The following is a 3,187-nucleotide window of genomic DNA, read 5'->3' as shown; positions in this document are numbered from 1 at the left end:
GCCAAAATGTTGGTTGCTTCAGGGTGGTGGGTTTTGTGGGTGACTTTTTAGTCTGCTCCTTTACACATTTTCTATTTTCTTCAGTGATCATGTGTAGCTTATAGAATCAGAAGAAAATTCAGGTAAGACAAAAAGGGCAATGGTATTAGAGAGGCCTTGCCTTACTTTTCTTCTCTTGCCCAGGAAAGGCTGGGCGTGTTTGGAAACCAGAGTGTAATGCCGGTGGCACTGTGTCCCAGGAAAGGGACACTTCATACCTCACTGAGAAGATGAGTGCAATCACCAAGCCGAGAATGAGGATGCCAGCAATGGTGCCCACGATCGTGAGGATCAGCTGAAATGCTGAAAGGGAAAAGAGAAGAGTAGGAATGGCTTCCCCCAAGCAGACTCCCACTGTCTACTGCACAGGTACATGTGTTCCCAGTGGTTCCTGGCCAAGAGGACAACTGGGCTCTGGTTTCTGACCCTCTTCCAGGACCAGGATGGGTGGGGGGCTCACCTCCTTTAGCCCTCTGTCTGCCCACCACCAACTGTGTCTTCAGAACCCAATCAAAAGAGGCAACCTTGCCAGATAAAAGAAGCCCATAAGCACAGAGGAGGCCGTGGTGGCAGGACCTTCCTGGGCTTTGTGGGGGGTGAGATCTCAGCGGAGGTCCACACTGCCTCCTTACCTCTGCTGGTTTGCCTGCCTGCCAGAACGGACTTTGCTGATAAACTAGGGGAACGGGGTTGGAGTTAAATTTGTCCCTAACAGAGGAGCTTGATGGAATTGATGAGGGAAGAGACTGGAGGTTCATTACCACCCCTTCTCCTCTGGATCTGCTTGTTTGGTGCTCTTGAAACATGGCTATGGGGTGGCAGGTAAGTGTAATTTTAACATACACAGCAGATTTCAAACACATAGTATGAAAAAAATGTAAAATATCTCATTAATCATCCTTGTACTGATTGCCCATTGAAATATTTTCTATATATTGAGCGAAATAAAATGTTACTAAAATCAACTCCACCTATTCCTCTTTGCTTTTTAAAATTTACTTAGAGCTTTTAAAATCTGAAGCTCGTGTTACGTTTCTATTGGACAGTGCTGCTCTAGATCCCTTTGATCCTTTCTGCTACATGACTGCCCTATATGTCACCTCTAACCAGGATGCAAGGGACCATTAAGTCTGGAAAAAACCTCAAAGGTTATCTGATCCGAACTTGTCATTTTATAGGTGTAGACACTGAAAGCCCAGAAGAAAGAAATGACTTAGCAAACCCAGCCTCACAACAAAATACAGTAGAAATTAAAAGCATTTATCACTAACTTTGTGGCTGGCTGGGAGGCTAACAGGAATATTCCCTTCATCTTGGATCATTGATCTTTTAGTTCATTATATAAAATTTAAAATATGAAATCACTTAAAATATACAGTTAGTATTGTCCCAATCTGGTGACGGTAGGGCCTGGGAGGGAACCAGGCAACTGAATTTATGACAACACATCCCAAAGTAGTAAATAGCTCTGAGACAGAAAGATGATTTGAGCATTTGAACGTCTGGTTTCTAGTTCTGCTCTACTGTGAACATAAACATTTTTGGAATATACTGGTCTTTATCCTTTTTAGTAGCAGACAATGCATATTTAATCTAATGTAGGAAATGAATATAATGTTGGGACAAACTTCTTTGGCCTAGGACAAGTCCAGAGACACCAGCCCACCTCTTGGGCTGAGTTCTATTATTTCCCATAACAGAGAGGCTCTGCCCACAACCTAAGGGTGAGCATGGAGTGGCCTGACCCAGAAGACAAACTCCAGGTAGATTTTTCTCTCTCTTTATGAAACAAGCCAGAGACTTTGGGGGACCGGACAGAATTCTGAATGTGGTCAATGTCTGTTTCTTAGAAGCTTATTAACAAAGCAAGACTCTTCTACTCACAGTCTTCACAATCAACTCCTCTGTAGCCAAACACACACCTAAAATACAAGGAGTAGGAGACCATGGTAAGGAGCCTTGTGAGAGCAGGTCAGAGTTCCCACCCAACCTCCACGTCTTCCTTGCACCTTTCTTTCTTTCTCTCCTCCCCGTTCCGTCTCCTCTTTCTCTTTTCTTCCTTACGCTCCCATTCTTCCAGGTGAGCGCCTTTCATGGCACTCTGGAAGGTTGAGGGGGTACACAATCCCGTGTGGTTCCAGTTGCTACCAACTGAACGCTCCATCTTCTGAGCGCCAGGAGGATTCAGCAGTTTGGGTGAAGCCGAGTCCCAGAGGCATGGAGCTTAGTGGGGCCCCCTCGGGCTGCAAGACCACCTGGCTCGGCTATTTATTTGCTGCCCTGGGAGTGGGGACGTGTCATTTATATTCTCCGAGATTCAGTTTCCTCACCTGAAAATGGGGAATAAATACATTCCTGACTGTTGTTGTATGAGAAGCATTACCTGCTGTGGTTCCCAGCACACGGAGAACGTTCAAAAACTGATGATGATGATGGTGGTGGTGATGGTGATGCTCTGTACCTACCAACTTATGCCAGCGAACCAACTTCCAGACCCTAAACTCATACGTATGTGACAAGCTCTATCCTTTTTGCCTAGCTTCAGCTATGACAAGATGCAGAAGGAGGGATTTCTCTTACTGTTCACAGATCCCATGATCATCTTCCTTGTAGCCTGGCAGGCACACGCAGGTAGCATTCTGGCCATCCTTCACTAGGCATTGCTTATGTGTGTTCTGTGTGTTGCAGTCATCAGGACACTTTGGACCCAAAGCTTCAAAAGAGAGTGATTTCTGGGTAATTTTCAGAAACAACCCCTTCAGCACCAAAGTGACACATCACAGAATACACTTTTTTCACGTTGCTTTTTCTGGGTAAAACGCGGTGCTCAGTGGCTCTGCACTTGACGTGCGCCCTGTGAAGCGGCATGTGGGCCTCCTCACCAGCTCTTAGCCAAGGCCCTATCCAGGCCCACAGGACTAAAGCCAAAATTCACATCCCTCAGACTCTGAAATGCACACGGAAACTTGAGCAGGAAAGTGGGTACTTTGCAAATGCAAAAGGAGAGAGTGGAGGAGGCATGAAGAACATTTAGAAGCAGGTGGAACACTTACCAACACACTGGGGGATCTGTAGGTTCGGTCTCAGCAGCCCCGGTTTGCACTGACATTGTAAACCATTGGTGCAGTCATCCTGCCCATTCTCTTTC

The 3,187-nt window shown here is 46.0% G+C and overlaps 1 long non-coding RNA gene across 1 annotated transcript; it reads right to left on the bottom strand.

Moving 5' to 3' along the window:
- Positions 1-257: 257 nt before the first annotated feature.
- Positions 258-3,187, bottom strand: LOC112392080 (uncharacterized). The gene is made up of 4 exons (XR_003001623.1): positions 3,093-3,187; positions 2,620-2,752; positions 1,924-1,961; positions 258-342 (listed from the first exon to the last, which is right to left on the bottom strand). It is a non-coding gene; the product is annotated as an uncharacterized LOC112392080 (long non-coding RNA).

The sequence above is a fragment of the Neophocaena asiaeorientalis genome, unplaced genomic scaffold (genome assembly GCF_003031525.2).
Source record: "Neophocaena asiaeorientalis asiaeorientalis breed wild unplaced genomic scaffold, Neophocaena_asiaeorientalis_V1.1 C49060650, whole genome shotgun sequence".
In the NCBI taxonomy this organism is placed as follows: domain Eukaryota; kingdom Metazoa; phylum Chordata; class Mammalia; order Artiodactyla; family Phocoenidae; genus Neophocaena; species Neophocaena asiaeorientalis.
This window is presented reverse-complemented; position numbering and strand designations above follow the sequence as displayed.